The 23,556-nt window shown below is 42.9% G+C and overlaps 1 pseudogene; it reads left to right on the forward strand.

The window, feature by feature from the left end:
• Nucleotides 1-373: 373 nt before the first annotated feature.
• LOC101528734 (large ribosomal subunit protein P2-like) overlaps nt 374-23,556 on the forward strand; it is a 225,316-nt pseudogene continuing 202,133 nt past the window's right edge.

The raw sequence follows: 23,556 nt of genomic DNA on the forward strand, positions 1-23,556 counted from the left end.
CCTCCGGCATCCTCTCCCAGGCTCCAGGGCTGGTTAGAAGTGCTTCAGGGGCACATTGCTCCTTCCTCTGAGCCCGTTGCTTCTGCTGTAGCTACTGTGCTCCAAAAAGTTGTTACTGTAGGACCTGCCCAGCTTCTCATGGAAGCTTTTAGTAGAACTAAATTTGTAGGAAGAGTCATGCACTTGTTGTTGCTATTTCTAATGGTTAGAATTCAAGGAAAGCAAGACCTGGAAATGGCCGCCCTGTGCAACTCAAAGAACCAAAGGGGCCTGGCTGTTCCCCGGGTTGTCTTCTTCCAATGGCGTCTTTGCTCCTGTCCTCTGTCCTTCAGCTCCTTCCAGCCTCTCTTACCACAAAGCTGCAGAATGAGGGCCGGGGTCATGTTTTTGCTGGTCTTTCTGCTCTTCACCTTCTTTCCTGCTTCCTAGCCCACCTTCAGAGCTGCACTGGCATCACAGGATCTGACCAACAAGTAGAGTGTCTCTTTCTTACCTCACATAAGGCCATTTTTCGGTACAATGTGATCTTTTTTATTTTTTTATCCAAGCCTTGTGCCCATAATCCATAATATACACACCTCTTATCTTCTCTCTGTTCCTGATCTGTATCAGACTTCAGAGGGCTCTTCACTGCAGCTGCTCAAATTTCTCATGCTGTCAAGCAATCTTTGTTCATAGTCTAAAAAGCTGGGATGCAAGATACTGTGTTTCTGAAAACTTGGGGGTTTAAATCCCTAGTAAGCTGGAGTCTGGAAAGAAAAAACTCAGGTGCTAAATGACAATTAATGCTGCGGGAGTAATATTACACTAATCTTGTGGGCTTTGACGTAAATCAAGCAGATGTGAGTTTGAATCCCAGATGTTCACCTCTGATGAGTTGATTTGGCCTTCTCAAGCTTCTGTTTTACTTTCTGTAGAGTAAGAATAGTAATAGCCTTCTATATTGTAAGAATTACAAATACATAAGAAGTGCTGGCATGCACTAGGTATAAAAAAAGACCCAATTAATGGAGCAAGGTTGCATTATCCCTTCAAGGACTGATGTGTGTTCTAACACTGATAATTAGGGCCCAGTGTTAAGTGGAGAGTGATGACAAATGAGATGACCAGCAAGTAGCACTTGAGGGCCAGTTTTATCAAAATTCAAAAGGGAATGTACCTTTAGTCTGTGTCAGATACCTGGATTAGGAGCAAAAATCATACCTTGGCATCAAAATATTTCAGTTCTTAGTTCAGTGCCTCATTTTAAGAGATAGAGGGGCTTGAGGCTCTTGAGGAGCTGGTCAGGAAGACTAGAAAATAAAATGTTCCATTTACAAACTTGCCTGAGTCTAAGGCTGTTCATTGCATAAGTGGTAACCTAAAGTCATTTTGTTTTAATGTTATTTTCTGAGGTGGCAAAAAAAAAAAAAGTCTTGGGCCAACAGTTGTGATGCCCTTGAGAGGATTCTCTATTTTAAATGTAAACAACAGTTCTGCAGAGAGGGAATGGGGACAGCAGATCTACCTCTGCTTTCAGCTTACTGTCTTGTTGCCTCTGCCTACCTGTGTGGTAGAAGGTGCTTGGAACTAAAAGCCTAGGAACTGAGGCCCATCATTATGATTTGTGTGTGGCATCCCATTAGACATAGCCACTTCACTTCTCTGAGACTGCGTGTCCGCTTCCATGACAAGTAGAGATATTTCTTTTGCCTCTGTTGCTGGGTAGTTAAAGAGATGATGTAGTGATCACTGTTTATAAATTGAGATTTGTAACATGGGATTCATTGATGATATTCTCATGTTTGATTATAAAAACAAGAACAAAACAAGGATTGTTGCAATTATCCACATTATCTGTTTTGATTGTTCTATTCACACCTATCCATCCATCCATCCATCCATCCACTATCCATCCATCCATCAACTATCCATCCTCCTCTGCCTGCTTCTCTACCTTCCGATTTACTAATTTGGCTTCCCTACTGTTCTTTCTTCTTGACTATCTACCTCCTTACTTTCCAATACAGATAAGAGTTTCCAGGAATGTTTTACAAATTCAGTTCTGTCTATGAGCATACAAGCACTTTCATTTCACAAGAAATCCACACCTGTTCATTTGCAAGTGTTGATAATGACAAGTGACAGGTAGGAAATACCTGTTTATTAGAATGCCATGCTTCTCTGAGCATTTATTTAGTTTTTAAAATTAATTTAGAATTTTAAAACATGTCATATTAAACATGCCTCAACCTTTTTGAATCTAATATGGTGCATTAAAGTGTTTCTAATAATTGAATGCATTTCTGAAGGTTAATTTATGTAATCAAAAAAGGTTCTGCCTCTGTGAACAATTCACTCAGTTATTCAAAGGTTGAAAAGTTTTAATAGCTGAATCATGGGAAATCACCCTGAGAAACTATAGAAGAAATGCTAATGAAACATCAGAAGGGAGATCAAATAGACGATGAAACCAAAGTGAACATCTAGGTCGACAAGGATTGACAGAGAGACTGATAAAAGAGAAGAACAATTGGAAATGAAAAGGAGACTTTGTGAGACTGATCAAGTAAAAGTACTAAGTTCAGATAGTCAACAGACCATAATATTCGATCAGGGAGGGCATGATATAGGAAAAATACATCACTACAGTGAACAGACAAGGAAACTCATGCATTCATTAAGTATGTATTCAGTACATGATATATAAAATCAACATCACCTTGTTGGAAAGGCTTGGCTGAACCCAGGGTCTGTACACCTGTACTGTGAAAGCAAGAGAGCCCTCTCATAAGGATGTTGTGCCCATGGGTGAGTACCCACAGGTGGTTCACACAGGTGCCTGCAGTGGATTCACCAAATGTTAGACTTCAAAGAAACAGCACTGTTCATTGTGATGAAAAGCATTCGGTGTAGTGAAACATCTACATTCCATATCAAAGTCCCCAGGTTCGAGTCCTGGCTCCACTCCAGGTCCCAGTTTCCTTTTGATGTACACCCTAGCATGGAGTAGTGATGTCCAAAGTAGCTGAGTCCCTGCCTCCTATGTGGGAGGTTTGGATTGCGTTCCTAGCTCCTATCTTTAGCCAGGCACAGCACTGGCTATTGTGTATATTCGGGAGTGAATTAGTAGAAGGGAAATCCTTGTGTCTGCTTCCGTCTCTCTGCTTTTCAAATCAGAATAAGTAAAAGACTTTAAAATAAACAAGTAAAATTGATTATAATGTTTTCAATCATGATCAAAATCTTTGCACCAGCTTAAGCCATGTTAAGTTCTTCTGTTTCTTCTACCTTTAATAATAAAACCTGCTGTTTGTTATTATCTTCACCCTCAACATAATTGTACCATTAACTGGGTACTCCCTACACAGAGGACCTGAACCCATACTTTGCATTGTTTAATTCTCTTGTTTACAACACTTCACAGTTGAAGGAACACTGTCTGATCTTCTGCAGGAACAAAAACTGAGACATTAAAAAGTTAAGCAACTTATCCACATTTCCCAGGTCAGTGAGAGAGCTCATATAGAAACCCAGGTTTGTCAGATGTAAAGTCATTCCTCATCTTTCTTGATCACTCTCCTAATTATAACCTATTCTATTTCCTGACAATTCATGTAAATCTCAGACCTGCACCTCTAGTGAAAACCCTTTAATCACAGAGCTCAGGGACACCTCCCCATATGCTTGTAACTGTGTGTTGAAGATAACAGATAGACTCGTTAGAGGGTGGCTAATTGACTCAATGGGTGATAGACAATAGCATTAAAAGAAAGATAAATATAATATAATTGATACTTCTCAGGCACATGGAACATATCATAGAACACCATGCAGTGAAGATATATATTTTCCTTAAAAGGCATTTTTTTCCATTTCCATACATACCATGTTTCACTGACTCAAAGTTATCATCTGGTGTAAGATGCCAAATCTGTGTACCACCCAGAAAGAGAAAGTGTTGCCAATCAACAGTAAGACGTTATAGTTCACAAGACACATCCAAATTTTAAGATGTTAAAATTTGAACTATGGCAAATGTAGGCAAATTACACTGCAAAATATATTTTCTACCATGGGTTACAGCCAGTAGAGTTGGAAATCCTCTGTCGTTTGCACAGGGAAAAGCAGCTGGAGAACCTGGTTGGGCTGAGTTCTAGCAGCAGAGTGCTCAATGACCTGGCCCCTGGGCAGCCAAGCTCTGAGGAGGCTTGCAGGTCTTTCCTGCCTCCTCCCCTGCAGTACCAGGGCTAAGCAATGATGAAGGTGCTTGACATTTCAAAGATGCAACCAGGAGGTGATCCTTTCTCTGGTTCACATTATATGGAGATAAGGTCCTGCCCAGACAGTGTCATGTAATAATTGAGGTGTTTGGAAGATAATCAAATGGAAATTGATATTTCTCAGGCAGTATTGGCAAGGCTCAGAGGCAGTCTGTAGAAAGTAACCTGCAAAGGAAATTGTGACTTAGGATAGAAAGGTTTGATAAATTGAATGTGAAGAGAGAAAGATGTAAAAGCTTTATGTTCCAGGTTGATGTTGGTCTGTATCAGTCATTGTTTCATTCATTCAACAGTCTTGGCCTTGCATGCACTGGGATCCCATATGGGCGTCAGTTCTAATCCTGGTGGCCCTGCTTCCCATCCAGCTTCCTGCTTGTGGCTTAGGAAAGCAGTCAAGGACAGCAAAAAACCTTGGGACCCTGCACCCATGAGGGAGACCTGCAAGAGGCTCCTGACTTCAGATTGGTGCAGCTCCAGCCATTGCAGCCACTTGGGAAGTGAATCAATGAACAGAAGATCTTCCTCTCCATCTCTCCTTCTCTATGCATATCTGCCTTTCCAATAATAATATCTTCTAATAATATCTTTCCATATTTCATGCATCCCCAAATCCACTTCCTCAGCACCTCTCTTTGTTTCCATCTCTGTCTCTTCCCTCCCTCCTGTCCTCTCCTTTAGATGTTATGTAGATCAGAAGCCTCCCCGACTTCCTCCCTTACCTGCATTTTGCACAGGAAAGAGGCCAGGATCTGATCCAGCAAGGAAAACCCCTTCTCCTTTGAATGCCTTGGTGGGCAGGGCAGGGAGGTGGGGATTTCTCACCCGTTGGTAGTTTTTGGTCCTGTTAAAGTCATTTCTTTGGATCAGGACCCCGTTACTATTTACAGACCATTCTGTCTCTGCTAATGTAATCGCTCAAAGGGCACTTTAAGTATAATCATTGTCCATCGATTTTTGGGGAGAGCTTTATTCCCTCCAATAAATCTGCCAAGTGCTGACTGCTGGCTTTGTTTTTTCAACCAGACAGACCTATCTTTTTCCTTTTCCCCTACCCTGTGTTTTCCATGTGTGGGGGAAAGGGGAAAGTTTTCTGTTACTCCTTTTGGGGAAAGAAATCAACTTCCTGCTTAGGTTTGGAGCTGAAAATTGATCCACCTTGACAAGAACCATGCATGGAACTTACTGTGTTGACTATTGGCAGCCCCTGTCTCCCAAGGACACGGCTGCTGTGCAGGGCAGTTCCTCTGTGGAAACTTCACGGACAGTAGTAAGTAGGCTACTCAGGGATGGCAGAAAGGAAACCTCTTTGCTGAAAATCACCATAACAGGCATAGGATAAACATCAGAAACTTTTCTGTGAGCAGATTCTGAAAGAGGTAAAAGAGTAGAAGGTTCCAGGGAGATGGGGCAGTGTTGTTCTGGGATAGGGCCCAGAAAGGAAAGCTGTGGCTAAGACCATAAACCGCTTGATTGTCACAGTTTTCACCAAGTCCAGTCCTGGGAGAAGGGATGAAGGCAGGGCTTTGTCTGGTCACGTATCTCAATATTGATTTTTCATGTGAGGCAAAGTTTACCAAACATTTCCACACACATTATCTCATTTCAGTCATTGAAGCAGCCTGAGTTCTCCAAAGATGTATGCTGTGAGCATTGAGTCAACTTCACAACCAGCATCCTGCCTTTGCGCATCACCAATGGGCAGCCTTGTGTTCTCTCCTGGGGATGTTGGATTGGGTCACCCCATTGTCCCCTCCTATCATATCTTACCTTTATCTGTGTTTCTCATTAGAGTCTAGCAGTGGCTTCTTTTCTTCTCCGGATTTGGAGGAAAAAGGTGTAAAATATGAAAGAAAACTGAAGAGTGCATTATTGGGACTGTGACCACCAACAACGGGAGCTCAGTCATGCTGGGGGAACTCTTTTTTAAAAAATTATTAATTATTTTCATTTTTGGTGATTTTTACATAGTTGATAGGGTGCAAAGGATCATGGGTTGTAGGAAGGGGGATGAGATGACAATTTCCACATTCTCTTTTTTTTTTTCCATCCTGTATCTGGGGGAAGAGACGAGACAAGGAGAGAAGCCACACCCAGCCTCCCAAACACCTCTGTACTCTGGGATGAAGGGCAGCCATCTGATACCATCCCAGGGTCCCCAATGTGGGGCATGCTCTGAGGGTCCTGCCCAAGAGGTTTCGATAGTTCAGCAGTTCCGAATTACTGCTGATCTCATCATTCCAAGCATGATGAAATCTCTCCAGAATCCACTGGCTGACATAGTCCACCTTAGAGTCTCCATCTGCCCAATTATTCACAGGCAACACTTGGCTGGGGTAGTGGATCGACTTCTTCTGTCCTCCATCCTCTGTTATGGTACCAGGTGTTCTCTGCAGACTCCAGTATACTGCCATGTCCACCATGTGCACCTGGATATGCTGTCCACTGCTCCATCTAAGCCACTGAGAAGGCCCAGGTCTGATACATGCACTCCACAGTCAAACCATGGAATCTGCAATTCTCCACATGCTTGGAGTTCTGAGTCCAGCAATTCAGTTGGGGGCGGAGGGGGCATCTCGATAGAGACTTAACCTGAGGTGATCCCAGACCTGATTCTTGTGTGTACCTGCCAATACAGGGTCTGGCACAGTCTGTCACCCAAATCAGCCTACACGTATACTGGTAGTTGCAATTGCTGGGTCAATTCTGTCTCCAACCCTGTGTTTTACACAAAGCAATGGGTGTTGCAGCCCAGCTCTATCCTGCCCATCACATACTTGGCCTTCATGTGTACTAGTGGGAGCTGCAGCCTAGTCAGAGTGACCCATAATAACCCCCACCAGGCCTGCCCCCATTTTGGTCCCTGTGCTTGTCAGTAAGTATAGCAGACTGGTCCTGTCTGACCCACATCGCATTCAGCTCTTGTGCATGTCAATGGGCATGGAAGCCTAGTTCAACCCAACCAGCCCCACTATCCAGCCTGCACACCTGCCACTGGGTGCCACTCTGCCATGCCTGTCCCAGTCCTAGTTCTCATGTTCACCAGAGTGGCAACCCTAGAGGGAGGTACCCACTGTTTCTCTACTGGGCCCACTCCCACTCCCAGATCTTGCACTCTCCAGATCGTTCTGCAGTTTAACTTGACAGAATTTACCCCCATGCCAGCATCTGCCAGTTGATGCTGCACCAAAACCCAACCAACCCACGCTCACTCTGACTTATGCATGCACTGGTAGGAATCTTCAACTCAGCCTGATTTTCCCTTGATCCAGCATACATGAGGCCAACAAGTGTTGTAGCCCTGCCCAGCCCCCATCCCAACTCATGCTCTCTAGTGAGAGTAGTGGTCCAGCAGGGGAACCCTCCACATCACATTTCCCGCTACCAGTTTCGCTCTCTCCCTCTCTGGTCTCACATGTGCTGGTTGAGTGCTGCAGCCCATTTTGGCATGGCCTACCTCTCCTTGACGTTTGCCAGTGAGTGCTGTAGCCTGCCTGGGCCCGACCCATCCCCAATTCCAACTTACACTGGTGGGGGCAATAGCCTAGCCCAGCTCCCAATCCTGGCCCTCATGCGAACTGGCTTGTGTTGAGACCCAACCCAGCCCAGCCCACACTCCATTCTGGTGCTCAGATTAACCAGCGGGTGATATGAACTGGCCCAGCCTGGGTCACCCTTGACCTGTGCTAAATGTATGCTGGTGGATACTGATCCCTGGCCTGGTCTAGGGTACTCCCTATTGTGGTTCTTGCACTCACCTGCAGGTACTATGTCCTGACAGAGGAGTTGCCTACGCTCCTGCATCAGAACCTCTCTCAATGCCAGATCTCACACATACCAGTGGGTCAGTGCCCAGCCATTCTTAGTCCACCTCCTGTTCTAGCAGTAACAATGGCCTTTTCTGATCAGCCTTCACCCATTCTGTTTTTATTGTTGGGTGTTACAGCCAAGCCAAGCCTAGTCCACACCCAGACACAGCTCACACATGGTTCAGCAGGGACAGAGCCCTAGCCTAACACATTCTACATCTACCCTGGTTCTCACAAGCACCAGTGGGAGCTGGAGTCTAGCCCAGTCTGGTGCACCCCAGACCCAGCCTACACTTATGCAGAGGAACACTGCAATCTTACCCAGACTAGACAGCAGCCCCAACTCTGGCCTTCACACTCAGTGGGAACCACAACCCAGCCAGGGCAACCCCTTAGCTCCCCAGCCAGGCCTGTTCCTAGCCACAGATCTCACATGTGCCAGTGGTTGCTCTGATCCAGCTTGGCATAGCCCCTTACGTGTCTTGGCCTTTCACTTTGGATGCTGTAGCCTGGCCTGACCTGGCCTGTCCCCAGTCCCAACTCTCCCTGGTGGGTGTTGGAACCTGGCTCTGCTCAGTCTGCTTCCATCTCAGGCTCTTGCAAACCAGTAGATGTGACAACCTAGCTCAGCATGACCTGTGCTCCAGCCTGGCTTCTGCTCTTGCTGGTAAGGTAAGGTTTGCTCAGCCCTGTCTGGTCTGCTCCCTTCCAAAACCAACCCACACATTAGCTAACAGTTCGATCTACCTTGCCCAGCCTGGCTGAATCCCAGGCTTGGACCACATGCTCACCAGCAGGTGCTATGACACCCTAGGGGAGTTTCCCAGGTTCCCCCACTTGGCCTGCTCCCACACACAGATCTCATGCATGCCAGTGGGTGTTAGAGCCCTTGCCTGGCGTAGTCTGCTACAACTTGATGTAGTATGAGCTGGTGAATGATGTGGCCCACCCCTTCCTCCCGCCAACCTGTTTTAGGATGCAAATGCAGGTGCTGCAGCCTGAACCTGCCCAGACTATTCTCGGTCCTTATACCGTAATTGTTGGCAGGTTCCCATGTGGGCTGGTGCGTGAGTCTGACCCATATAAATTTTCCAGTCTTTCCCCTCCATACCACCAGATCTCAGTCCCCTCACTTACCTGCAAGTATAGTGACCCTGTCATTGAGTGTCCCTCAGGATTCATTCCTCACCTATACATACTGTATGTGGCCTTATCCATGGATGTCCCAGGGCAGTAATTCCAGACTCCCAAGACCCCAGAGCTCACAGCTGAGTGGTCAGCGTGCAAAGCCCAGCTCCGTTATCACTCTGACCACCCACAAGCCCAGGATTCACCCACTATTTGGCAGCAGTGGATGGGGAGCTAGGATCCTCAGCAGGAAGCCTGGCTTGGCATGGGTTCTTCCAGCCACACGGCTGTGACTGGGAAATTCAGACACCTGTACCTCTGAACAGACTTACCTGGACTCTTGGGGAACTCTTGTTAAGTGTGCAGCAGATAATTAGTGAAGTGGGAAAGCCCTCATCAACTACCCATTCATCCTTGAGAACAGCTCTAGGACTGCTCATCCTCTGGTTCTGTGTGTGGGATAGCCTAACCCTTTGAATGCAGAAGTAAACTAATCCCGCAGGCCGAACCACCATGGCTCTTGGGAGGCACTCCCTGGTGCTGGGGCTAGGACAGCTCTGCAACTCCTGATTACCTGTTGACCCATGGTTTCTAGAGCCTGGGTCCTGAACATGAGAGTATGAGTGAATGCTCAAACCTGGAAGGCATGTGTGTAAATTTTGGCATGCACACACACACATACCAGTAGCAGATGTGTGGAGTGCTGCTTTTCCATCTGATGTCTTTGGCAGATAGCAATCATTAATCAAAACCTTCTTAATGATGTTGACAAAGCTATGTCTCCTTATTTATTTATTGAGTCAGTACAAATGTGGATGTCTTTATCTGTTATAAATTTCATGGTTTGCAGGTTCAGCAAAATCATGCTTCAATGAGATAAAATGCTAAATACTAACATTAAAGTAGACAAGAGACAGCTGAATAGCAATCTATAGCCATTTTAAGGTATATAGAACATGGCTGAATATAAACCAAAATTGAAATGTCTATGAAGAAGTCACAGGTTGTGGTTGAGAACCTGCATTTCCCTAGTAACATATTGGTTAATCAATACCATGTCAATTAATGCCATAATGTCGTAAATGGTTGTAAATATTATATTGGGTTTTTTACCTGATCGGGATGATACTCTGCTGGTTCTACCTTCAGACCAGAGATGGTCTCACCAAGAAGCCATTGAACTTACCAGGACAATGAGATGCTGGGCTTTATGATTGGTCAAAACCTCCAATGAAAGAATCTCAACTGAATTTGAACTATGGAAATGCAACAAGGTGGAGCAATCCACCATGGGGTGGGGAGGGTTTGGGGAGGGGCGGGGGGAATCCCATTGCATAAAAAAATGTGTCACATAATGCAATGAAATTAATAAAATAAAAAAAATAAATTTCATGGTTTGAAGTGTGTATGTGTGACTCTTCATGACCACTAGAGTTGGAAAGCAAGATTCCTTATCAGTCAAACTGTCATTGGTACCTGGGAACAAAGATTTGGAAAACATATCTTTTTATCTACTCCAGTTAAAGTGTATTTAGTATGAGTCCCTTCCTTACACTAAGCCTCTCCTCCCAGAACCTTCTCTCCTCTCCAGACCCACTCTGTGTCTATCGAAGTGAGATGGATAGGTTGAGGGAAGTCATGGAGATGGCCAGAGTGGCTTGAAGGGATCCGATGGGTAAAGAAAGAGGAATGGAAGCTGACACTGGGAGATAGAGACGCAAGGGCTGAGCTACTTGCTGAGGAAAGGTGCTCCATTTCCCACTTACTGCTCTGAGGGTTACGATGGGAGCAGACAGGGGGATATGAGTGTGGGGAAAGAAAAATCAAAAACAAGTATCATCTTTGCTCTGGACAGTTTGTTTTTTGTTTGTTTGTTTGCAGTGGTTTTTTTTTTTATTCATTAATTGCATTGTATTATGTGACACAGTTTCATAGGTACTGGGATTCTCCCCACCCCTCCCCAAACCCTTTCACCATGCTGATTCCTCCACCTTGTTGCATAACCACAGTTCAAGTTCAGTTGAGATTCCCTCATTGCAAGCATATATCAAACATAGAGTCCAGCATCTTATTGCCCGCTCTGGACAGTTTTAATTGGTAATTCAGCTTCCTCTTTCTATCTGCACATCATTTATCTCCTGACGTTAAGAAAATGGAGTTTCGGGGCCCGGCGGTGTGGCCTAGCAGCTAAAGTCCTCTCCTTGAACGCACCGGGATCCCATATGGGCGCCGGTTCTAATCCCGGCAGCTCCACTTCCCATTCAGTTCCCTGCTTGTGGCCTGGGAAAGCAGTCGAGGGCGGCCCAATGCTTTGGGACCCTGCACCCGCGTGGGAGACCTGGAAGAGGTTCCTGGTTCCCGGCATCGGATCGGCGCACACCGGCCCGTTGTGGCTCACTTGGGGAGTGAATCATCGGATGGAAGATCTTCCTCTCTGTATATCTGAGTTTGTAATAAACTGAATAAATCTTTAAAAAAATAAAAAAAAAGAAAAGAAAACGGAGTTTCAAAAATCTTGAAACAATAGTAGAAGAGGGTGGGTTATCTTCCCAAGTTTGCCTCCAAGAGACTGGCTCCCAAACCAGCTGATCTCAGTCCTCACAGCTCTGTACATCAACAACATGACTTAATACTGAAATTAGGGGCCAGACATTCTGAAACACACAGGATGATCAGAAGAACCAAAGGCTGTTTTAAAAGTTCTTCGTGTTGCTTAGGAGGGAGGAAACAAGAATATAGATACAGAGGCAGCCATTTAACAGAGTGAGAATAAGAGTTAGAGATCTCTCAGCCACTGATTTACTCCTCAGATGCCTGTAGTAGTCAAGTAAGAGCCCAGTGAATGGTAAACCTGCTGCCTTCCCAAGTTTAAATGAACAGGAAGCTGGAGTCAGGAGTAGAGACAGAACTTGATCCTAAACACTACAGTATGGAATGTAGGTGTCCTAAGCAGCATCTAACTTTGTACCTAAATCCTGCCCCTTCTTTTTCAATCATAAACATAAGACTTCAGAAATGTACAGCTGAATTTTCTTATTTTCCTGATAACATTTTGAAACTTTTCCCTTTAAGTGGTCTTCTTGCATATACTTATATTTTGAATCCATATTGAAAAGCATACATGTGTATGTTTCTGTATACATTTATGTTACATATCACTGTTTTCACAAATATAAAATAATATGATATTGTCTCACAATTTGCTTACATCCATAAAGAACAATTTGTGGGAATCAGCCCACATCAAATCATGTGTGAGTGCATCCGACATTGGTGTGGCTATGTACTATGACTTTGTGTGAGTGAGATCCAGCTTGCTTAGCAGGCGATGGTTGGAGAACATTTCCATTGTTTTCATTTGCAGTAAGTGTCCTGTGTGTGCCTTTGCACAGCACTGTGTGACTGTCAGTAAGATCTCATGATGGTGAGATTCTTTTCTGATGCTATCAGATGACTGGAGAACCATGAGTTTCCAGTTTCTCTGTTGCCAGTTCTTAGCTTTGTGGTGATGGGCAGGACAATTTCTTATTTTCTGCCTTTAGTACCTTCTCTACACAGAGCAGTGCTAAAAATAAATCCACCTGCTTCCCCATCACTCTGTTTATCTGTCTTTCTTAAGGATTCTAAGCATATCCACCGGGTTTAAAAATACATACTTTAACAATTCACCAGCAGAGTGTAAGATTAAATGTTGTCTCCCACTCTAGGTCCCTACCAGTCCCACTACAATGTGCTAACACTTCCTAATGCAGAAAGAAGTTCTGCTGGCCTGACTACAATAATCCCTAGCTAATTGTCTAGGTCCTGAGCCTCACATCTGGGAGATATTGGTTAAGTAGTTTGTATAATCTAAACTCCTGTTTCTGGAAATGACAACGATAATGCCCAGAGTGTTAAAGAAGCAATGTATTTACGGCAATTAGTTCATTATTAAAGACATAACAAATGTTCACTAAATCTTAGCTGTAGGATTATTATAATTATCGATCTACAAATACAATGATTATGTGTAGTCCAAACTAATCCCGTTGCAGTCCTCACCTCCATCAACACCACCTACCCAGTTGGATTTAGAAATGTGTTGGAGATTAACTCTTAGATTTGGATGGGTGATATTCTTTTTTTGTTGGTAATATGTACTTCTTTCTCTGCTTACTGTGTGCTTATAAAAGTTCTAATATGTGTGGCTTGAAATGTGTGAGATTACTCGTAATTCTCCTCTCGAACATAAACACTGTTTGTTAACTCCTTTATTTCCTTGTGTACCACTTTATTGGCAGTCTCCCTCTTCTATTAAGCAAAAACTCCAGTAGCACAAGAATGTTCAGTTTTTCCCTAAGTAGCCAGCCTTAAGCATCATGGAATGGCCTGTTACAGGAAGGCAGTGAATGCTCTAGAGCAATAAATTAGTAATTATTATTTGCAATGTAATTGAAGATTCTTATAGACTTTGGCATGGGATCAAACATGACCTTGTTAATTGTAGATGGAATGGGCCGGCCAGGCCAAATTTTGGAGACTAGTGAAACTCAAAGGGAGGTGGTGGACCTAGTAGATAGAACCAATTACCCTCAAATTTTTGAGGCCAGACAATAGGTGTCAGTTTCGTGTCAGTCTCAGGAGCAGCATATTCAGAGGTTGTGCTGAGTTTGAGAGGCCCAGCAATGGGAAATCCAGGATTGCATTTAGCTCTGAAATTGCAGTGGATGGGATGTCCAGCTGTTGGAGGCTTGTTGCAGATGTTCAAGTGTGCAAGTTCTGTACCTACCAGGTGTGTGGACAACACCTGACAAGAGCCTAGAGATCCAGGAGCAAGGGCAGGATCCTGAGACACAGATTAAGGCGCAGGGAATAAGACAGAAAATATCACTAGAAGGAGCTGGCCTCCTGGCATAGTGGGTAAGGCTGCCACCTGCAATGCCAGAATCCCATACAAGCACTGGTTTGTGTCCTGACAGCTCCACTTCCAATCTTCTTGCCCCAAAGGGCTGGCATCACTTCCCCTGCATGTTACCTGAAGCCAGGGCCTCCTGGCTTCCTCCCATGCCACTATGTGGCAGCTCCTTTGTGGGCTCAACTCACAGAAACTGGGCAAGCTCCCAGCTGCACTCCACCTACCCATGTTCATCCTTCAACTTCACTACCATCTGGAAGTCATAGCTTAGCAGCTTGATTTCACTTACTCATCCAACAAACATTGATGTGCAGGCAAGAGTTTAAAGAATGCGCTCACCCTTTCAGTGAGACCAGCCCTTTCACATCAGCCCTTGGTTTTCTGAGTGCTGTAAGTCAAACCTTCTCAGTGTCAGACCAGTTCATAACCCAGGTGATGACATTAATTATAATGACAATGAAAATAAAAAGTAACCATGACCTGTGCTTACTGAAACCTCATTAGTGCTACTCAACACTGCCTGTGTTTTTCACATTAAGTCTTCCAATAAACCATTGGGACAGGTCTCTGTTATTGTTCCTCCCATTTTACAGAAAAGGAAATATGCTTAGTGGTTAAATAAGTTACTAAGGACACCTAATGGAGAGTGTCCAAGCCCCTGAACTGTAGTGCATCAGAGAGATGAGTGGTATGGACGGGAAAGGAATTGATGGGTAAAGAGGCTGCAAATATTGCCAGAAACATTATTTCAAAGGATCCACAGGTGGCAGGAAGAAGGGTGATTAGAGGCCAGTTGTAGAAAGATCTCGCAGGCAGGCCTGGCTAGACAGGTGGTGCTACTCACTGACATGAGTAAGGGCTAGAGGGTGGAGTTGGCTGGGTTGAGTTATGCTCCAGTGCCCAATGATGTGTACGAGAGCTGAATTCGGAATGTGGGACAGACCAGACTAGCCCACTGCACATGCTGGCAGACACAGGAACCGGAGCTGGATCACAGGCACATTGGGATCTTGTATCAGTTCACCTTGAGTTCAACAAGCTTGGTCTTTTCTAGAATGTCATGTTGGTATTGATAAATTTAATTTCTTTTGGTGTGAGTTTCTTTGTCTATTAAGTAGAGCTAATTATTTGAATCATCCCCAGAAGGTTGTAATAGGATTAAGTATAAAAGAAGAGGTTGACATCTTGTGCACAAGCTAAATGTTGATATAAGTGGTTATTTTCATTGCCAACCAGGGATACAGACATGAATGGGACATTTTCCTGCCCTTGGAAAGCCAGAGGGATAGAGATTGTACTACAATAGCAAATCAGTTGGCCCTGGGAGAAGCAGAAGCTGAGGCAAAATAGGTGTGCAGAGGAGCTGGAAAGGCCTAGCTTCCCAGGTATCTGCGACCACCCTCATCAGTCAAGGGGCCCCAATCCGGGTTCTCCTGACCCGCTTGCAGGCCTACTCTGCTCAACTTTTAAAAAAAGCTGGAGATAAAGGCTGAAAATTCACCTAATGCTGCTATGCAGTGACTAAGTACCATCATAGTTGGCTCAGCAACTGAGGTTGAACAGCTTCTCTCAGTTACGCAGTGAAATAAAATCAAATCTATGAGAAATACTACATTTTTCAAATAAAATAGGCAAAACATATTGAGTAAGTCAGCTGCTGGTGGCAGACAACTAATTGGCTTGTGTCTCTGAGAAAACATTGAACTTAGCATGACTTGGGAATCATTGCTAGAACTTCACTGCTACTGCATTCTGGATATCAAAGACAGAAGCAATAGATTCAGCATCTTTGATGTTTAAAAATATTCAGAAAGTTTGTGCTGTAATTTTATAGATCCTTTCCTCGTTTCCTTTGGTACTAGTTATCTATTGCAGTGTTAGACATTATTATAAAACTTAGAAACTCAAAACAAGAAATATTTATTTGCCCACAATTATTGTGTGATTCTTTTAGGCAAATTACTGGATTTGAATGTTTTTGAACTGTTTTTGTTTAATTAATTTGAAGAGAGAATTTTCCATTCACTGGTTCATTCCCCAAATACCTGTAGAGCCAGGCCTAGGTCAAATTAAAGCCCGTACTCAGCCTGTTTCCCTCATGGGTGATATGGGCCTAAGTACTCGGGGCACCTCTGATGCCTTCCAGAGCCAACATTAGCAAGAAGAAAGTTGAATTGAAAGTAAAATAGCCAGGACCCAGACCAGGTGTTCCGATACGGGATGTAGACATCTCAGTGCTGCTTAACTGCCGTATCATGTATCCACCCCTGGTTGACAAGGTTGCAGTTAGGATGTTAATTAGAGCTACAGTCATCTGAAAGGCCAAATGAGGAGAGGATATATGCAATGGTTGGAAGAATGTGGTTCTTCATCAGTGGAAACCCCAGCTCCTTGAAATGTGGGCTCTTCTGTAGAATGTCTGTGTGTCTATGCAGTCTAACACTGGGTTGTCCCTAGAGCAACGGGAGAAGGAAGTGGAGGGTATGCCACAGTACCTTTTATAACAACATCTCAAAAATAACATATCATACCTTCTGTTGTGTTTACTGATCACAGACTTTGGTATGATGTGATGGATGGGGAAAGAGGGAGGCCTGCACTGGACATAAATGGTAAAAAGCAAGGTTTATTGAGAGCTATGTTGGAGGCTACTACCATAATGTTCCTTCGTTTGTTTGTTCCTTCCTTTTTCTTTTTCTTGTTTTTTCTATTTCTTTCTTTTCTTTCTCTCTCTCTTTTACATTTATTTATTTTTATTGGAAAGGTAGATTTACAGAGAGAAGGAGAGACAGAGAGAAAGACCTTACTTTCGCTGATTCATTCGCCAAGTAACTACAACGGCTGTTGCTGAGACAATCTGAATCCAGAAGCCAGGGGGCAGGAGCCCCTTCCGGGGTCTCCAACAGGGGTGCAGGGGGTCCCAAGGCTTTGGGCCATCCTCTATTGCTTTCCCAGGTCACTATCAGGGAACTGGATGGGAAGTGGGACTATTGGGATTAGAACTGGCACCCATATGGGATCCTGGTGTGTTCAAGGTAAAGGACTTTAGTCACTAGGCTACCGCACTGGGCCCTACCATACTTTTTTATAGGTCTTAGTGTGAATCAATTTTATAGTGCCTAGTTTACTTCTGAGTAAACAGATGCTCTTATGTGATACTGAAACTGTGGATGAATTATTTGGACACATGGCTGGATAAATGGATGAAAATGATCTTTCTTTGACTACTTAGATCCCCAAAATGCCTCCACTATAATCATTTGGTCATGATTTAGTCTTACAGTCAAATAATTTGTGGCTTAGAAGGAACCACCCAGAACCCCTTTCATTTTACAACTGCAAAAAAAGAAGCCAAAGAGATGATATGAATTGCTGAATATAAAACATCAACTTAGTAGCAGAGTCATGGCTGGAGCTTGAGCTTCCTCTTCCAATGTCATGTCCACTAATCACAGGAAAAGCACTGTCTATACTCTCCCGTGAATTCCTACCCATGCCTGATCTAAGAGGATTCTGCAATTAGACCTAGGAGGAAACATGATTTGGTCAAGGCCAAAAGTGCCAAATTTCGTGGCTCGAGATATTCTCTCTGCTTTGGTCTGAGCACCCCCATATATCCTGTTAATCTGTGTGTATCTGCTGTCTCCAGACCTTTGATATCCTCCCACATGACCTCAATGCAGAAATGAATTTCTACCACTATTCTTCCCCGGTGTGCCCCAAAGTGTTTCACTGCTTCTGGATAGGTCTGTCTCCACACCTACTCCTTATTAAGCTAGGGCTTTCCTAAGTGAATCTTTTCCTGTGCTGATCCATCCCTGTGGACGCACCATAAACGCTGACATTTCTCCAGAGCAGAATGTTTTTGAAAAATATTTTAGATGAATGCCAGGCCTGGCCGCACAAAATGTCATGGTGACTTTCCAAAGAGACCTGCCAGGAGCTAGGGTGAGTAAAAATAGCCACTGTTCAGTACAGATGTGAAAAGAGGAAAGATCAGAGGAAGAAGAGTTTATTTGTTTTTAAAATAATTATTTCTAAGTGGTTTTGGGCCTGAAGAATGCGTCAGACTATCAGGCAGGAAAGCAGAAGGCCTATGTCTGACGCCAGAGGGAGAAGGCAGAGGAGGGCAACAGATGGGGAGGAGGGCGATGGAGTCTGAGATTCCAAACCCAGCCACAAACACTGCAAGGCTTGGCAAATCCCTCTAGGATTGTGAACCTCAGTTTATCAACCTGGCATATATGGAGAAAAAATTATTTAAGAATGATATACATGTGGCTTCACATAGAGAATGAAAGGGAACTTATGAGAGACTAAATGCAACAGAAAAATGTACAAAAAATGTCTAGTGTTCAGGAAAGGGAAAAATAAGGACCACAGGTAGTTCTAGGTTGCCATAACTCTCCATAGCTGTTCAGCCTGGAATGGTCCCAAGGTAACACAAGAGACAATCTAGATGAGTCCCCAAGATTGAAATCAAAGCACACTGCACATCGATCCTAGAGTCAGCGTTTCCCAGAAGTGTAGCCCTGAACAGGTTACTTAACTTCTCTAAGCTGAAGCTGCTTTCATCTAGAAAAGAGGGAAAGTTTTGTTCCCTCAGATTTATTGTGAGAATTCAATGAAAATAGAAACCAAGTACTTGCAAAGATGTCTGCTACCTGATAGGTGCTAAATAAATGTCAAAATAAATAATGGCAGCAGTAGAGAATGCAGCTTCTCTCCTTTTTTTTTTTTTTTTGCAAAGGGAATTCCTGTCTTTCACTTGAGCTGATAACTGAGTTAGGTCTGATTTCTAGCTTTTGCTAGAATGATAATGACACTGTTTGCTGGCAATGGTATGTGTGGAGCCCAATTTTGAAAGGGGAGAAGCGAACATTTACCAGACCCTTACTGAGCATTATACATATGTTGTGTCATTTAGTTCTTAAAGCAACCGATGAAGGAAAAATTATTACATTCCCTGTGGTGGTTTTTTTTTTTTCAAACCAGTAAGGAAGAGAGGTAGAAACTTGTGCAAAGCCAGATTCTGACTCCAGACTGTCTAGAATAGACACTCGTGCTTTTCCTCTTGCAAAAATACTGCCTCATGAAGCTGTATCTGATATATGATAAAAAGAGCAGATTTAGCCATATTTTGCATTCAGTTTTCAATTTCCTTCTGTGTGTGTATGTGTCTTTATATAATTTGTTTATTTATCCCATGGAAAATCTTGATTCAACCTTAGTGCTCAATCTTAACAGAAGTTTCTTTATGATTTCCTTTGTGACCACTTTTCCATCTGGAAAAATCTCCTTCTGTCATTCAAGGTTTAACTCAAATGTCAACTGCTCCACAAAGGTTTTCACTAATCTTTTAAACAAGGGCAAACACTCCTTCATCCATGTTCCCAAGCCACACCACATCACTTTCACTCAAAATTGTCTTCTGTTTATCAATTCTGGCCCACCATTAGGCACCTGGTAAGACCCAGAGGATCACTGATTGAAGGAAAGAAGGAAGGAAGGGAGAAAGGTGCTTCAGAAACCATAAGATTTGCGGCAGTGATGATGTCGATCGACATCATAATACCAAGAGCCAACATTTATTGAGACACATGATTGCCCAGGCTCTATTCTCTAGCTACTTAATGTGTGTCGCTTCATTTAATGTTCACAGTAACCCTGAGATAAGTGCTATTGTCATCCCTGTTTAACAGATCAGATTCCTTGTTTCCAGTCACCGAGCTAATTATAAGATTTCTTAGTGGAAGATATAGATGATAGCTCTAGAAGACCCAGAAGACATCTTTCAGTAGAAGATATAATTGGTAGGAGATAATTGGAAATTTGAGCTCAAGAAGTTCGGTGACGAGTCCTTCAGGATGACATCTCTGTGCTGTGCAGAGGACTACAGGGGAAGGGCCAGGAGCCTTGAGCTGACATTGACCCCAGGGCCCAGCCTTGTCAGGTGGCAGGCCCCTGGCACCAGGTGTTAGCTATGTTAGTGTGCTAGTGCGATGTTTCCTCATCTGGATGATGGCCTCCCCATACATTATTACTGTGAAGAGAGGATGGAGTGTTTACCAGAGAGGCCAGCACTTGCCATGCTTTGGGCAAGCTCTAGTTCCCAGATTTCTCCATCAGCGGACCACACATGTCTGCTCCCCATTCTATTTTAGTAAGAGAGATCTGCCTTACACATTCGCAGCATTCTGCTCATTTACTCATCCGATATATGTTTACTCTGCTACTGCTAGAGCCAGGAGCTACTGTGGGTGTTAAGGCTGCAGAGGAAAATTAAATAGACAAGGTCCAGGATCTTGCAGAACTTAAAGTCTGTTATAGTATTTATGTATTTGCTACTATTATAAATGGTAAATAAACACATGATCATGCTGAGATCAAAAGATAATAAAATACAGTTCTGTGTTGGGACAGGGTGGGGACGTGTTCTGTTAGGTAGAGGGGCTGGGAATATTTCCTAAGCAGTTAGCATTTGAACTTAGCCCTAAGTAAGAGGGAGTTAATCATGGGAAGAACAGGGAAAGAGCATTCTTGGAAGAGGGGAGAACAAGGATAAAGATGCTGATCCAGGATAAGCAGATACTCCAAGAACAACAAAACATGACTCATGAGTAAAAGCAAACGAATGGCTCCATGAGACTGGGTATGGAGGCAAGCATAGTCTGGGAGCCCCTGAAATTCAGGAGCATTATTTAAGCAGAGCTCTACAGCCTGCCCCTTCCACCCCTTGAATTAAATGTCTTCCATTAAAATGCATATTTTCTGTCTCATAAAGAGCAAGACATCTGCAGATGAAACCAGTCTTGAACATGTGTGTTTTCTGAATGACTTTCTGAACAATAGGAAAATCAGTCTCTCCACAGAAAAGCAGCAAAGTTGCTAATTTTGTGAGAAGTCTGTAAAATAAAGACGATATCAGTTCTCACAGGTTGTCACTAGATTGCATTCGACACTTCACCGGCTTCAAAAAAACACTGCACGGAACAACACTGAATTCCTCTTTTTAACACTGACAAATGAGCCTTTTCCCCTCTTCTCAAAACTTAGTTAATTAGAAACAAAGTTAAAATTGTCCAAGAAGTTATAATACCTACTGTTATCGTTACACAAACTTTGTATCTTCCATTCATTTGCTCACTACCCAGATGGTCACAATGACTAGGGCTATGCCATGCCAAAGCCAGAAACCTGGAGCCACATGGATGGCATAGATCCAAACACTTGGGTAAATCTTTGACTGTTTTTCCCAGGCCATTAACTGGGAGCTGGGCCAGAAGTGGAGCAGCCAAGACTTGAACTGGTGCCCATTTGGGATGGGGATGTCATGAGTGGTGGCTTTACCACTATACTATTATGCCTACCCTTATCATTTAATAATTTCTTATGAAAAAAATGTGAGACATAAAAATTATATCTATGGGATACCATGTGATATTTGATTCATGCATGTTATGTAATGTCCAACTAGAGTAAATATGATTAGTTCCTCATTTAACATTCCTATATAGTGAAAGCATTCAAAATCCTGTCTTCTAGACTTTTAAGAAGAGAATTATTGTACATCACCCTACTGTGCAATAGAACTCCACATCTTCTTACCCCCTAAAAACTATAACTTAGTATCTGTTTTTTAACTTCTTTTTATTATTTTAATTTTATGATACAGTTCCATAGACCCTGGGATTTCCCTTATCCCCTTCCTAATTCCCTCTCCCTCAATGAGTTCCCCTATATCATTGCCATAGTACAGTTCCCCATACACAGTCATATGTCCATCATTGTGGTCATGGACAATGGTAGAGTCCAGCATCCTATTGTCAAGATATAGGAAGCAATTTCATTGGGAGTCCATCTTTGTCTGGAAGTAGAGACATATACTGCACTGTATCCTCACATCTGCATATGATAGTCTCCATTACACAGTTACTATACATCATCTTAAATGAAAAGCAACAATATAAAATCGACCACAGGAAGAAAAAAAGAAATTTACAATGCCATGAAGTTAAGTTACATGCTGCTAGATATGATAGTGTCCATTATACAGTTACTATACATTCCTTAAATGAATAGCCACAAATCATAATCAAAAACAGGAATTAAAACAAAAGAAATTAACAACACCATGAAGTTAAATATCATGCTACTGAATGACTAATGTGTCGCCGAAGAAATGAAAATCAAGAAGCTTCTTGAAGAAAATGATGCTTCTGTATGATCTATGAGTCAGTGAAGAATTTAATCAGAAGAAAGTGTTTTGAAGAGATGAAACTAACAAAAAAAATCAAAATCCATGAGATACAGTTTCTGCTGATCTTTGTTGGAGAAATGTGTCTCCTGTAGACAACAAATGGATGGGTTTTGTTTCTTAAGCCAGTCTACTAATCTGCGACGTTTGATTGATGAGTTTAAGCTGTTTACATTCAGGGTTAATATGTATGGGTGGTGCTTTTGTCCTATCATTTTAGCAATGGGTTATTCATTGATTTAATCTTCTGTGGTTATTTTACTGGGATGTTCTTCACATTTTCCTTTGGTTTTGGTGGGCGCTATTCCCCTTCTCTGTCAAGAGAATATCTTTAAGTATCATTTGTAAGGCAGATTTGGAACAGGCATATTCTTTTAACTTTTCTTTACTGTGGAAGATTTTTATTTCATTTTCAAAGACAAGGGAATGCTTTGCTGGGTATGTTAACCTGAGCCGACAATTTTTTTTCTTTTAGAATCTGGAATATGTCATTCCATTCTCTGCCGGCCTATAGAGTTTCCTGTGAGAGATCTCCTGTGAGTTTAATTGGCATTCCTTTATATGTCAGTCGAGTTTTTAATGTGCATATTTAAGGATCTTTTCCTTATGTTCGATTGAAGAGAGCTTGATTATCATGTGTCATGGTAAAGATCACTTTTGGTCAAGCCTGTTGGGAGTTCTGTGCCCCTCTTGGATGTTATTTCCCAATTCTTTCTCTAGATTAGGAAAAATTTTCCCTTATTATTTCATCAAATAAATTTGCAAACCCAGCTTCTCTTTCTGCACCTTCTGAAACTCCTATAACTCTTGTATTTGGACTTTTAATAGTGTTTCAATTCTTGAATACTTTTTTGGCCTGATCCAGCTCTGCTTCCAGCTTTTTGTTTGCTTCCCCCTGGTGACAGGAAATATTTTGTAATTTTGAGATTCTTTCTTCTGCCTTTTTCATTCTATTTTGGAGACTCCCCACTGTGCTTTTAATTTGCTGCACTGTATTCTTCATTTCTGATATATCGGGTTTCATTTGATTGATTTCCAGTGTGACATATTCCTTGAATGCCTGCTTTACATGCTTCTTGTTGTTGATATGAAGCTTTATAGCAAGTATTTTGAATTCTGTATCCCCCATTTTCTTGATGTCTTGCTCAGTTAACTCTGAAGTTAGCAAAAGGTTTTGCTCCTTTGCAGGGGGAGTCTTCAGTAATATTC

The sequence above is a fragment of the Ochotona princeps genome, chromosome 17 (genome assembly GCF_030435755.1).
Source record: "Ochotona princeps isolate mOchPri1 chromosome 17, mOchPri1.hap1, whole genome shotgun sequence".
Taxonomy (NCBI): domain Eukaryota; kingdom Metazoa; phylum Chordata; class Mammalia; order Lagomorpha; family Ochotonidae; genus Ochotona; species Ochotona princeps.